This window comes from Blennius ocellaris, assembly GCF_963422515.1.
Source record: "Blennius ocellaris genome assembly, chromosome: 21".
Classification (NCBI taxonomy): Eukaryota; Metazoa; Chordata; class Actinopteri; order Blenniiformes; family Blenniidae; genus Blennius; species Blennius ocellaris.
This window is the reverse complement of record NC_137670.1, coordinates 6,093,183-6,093,562: the sequence shown is the minus strand read 5'-3', so window position 1 is coordinate 6,093,562 and position 380 is coordinate 6,093,183.

Sequence of the window (380 nt, the reverse complement as noted above, 5' to 3'; positions counted from 1 at the left end):
GTGTGTGTGTGTGTGTGTGTGTGTGTGTGTGTGTGTGTGTGTGTGTGTGTGTGTGTGTGTGTGTGTGTGTGTGTGTGTGTGTGTGTGTGTGTGACTGACGGGTATCAGCATGGATTAGTGCTGAAAGGTAAGCGTGTCTCTCCCTGTCGAGGCGGATTTCCATCCCTCTTCTCTCTCCGCGGACGGACACACACACACACGCACACACGCTTGCCCACACACACATGCAAATACCAACACGCGCACCGACACACACAGCGACCTGCCGTCTCCTCCAGTGAACCTCCCGCCTCCCGCCTCACATGGGATCTTAGTTTTTCAGCGCGTGTGTGTGGAAATGTGTGTGTGAGGATGTTTTTTTAGTGTCAGACGGACGTACG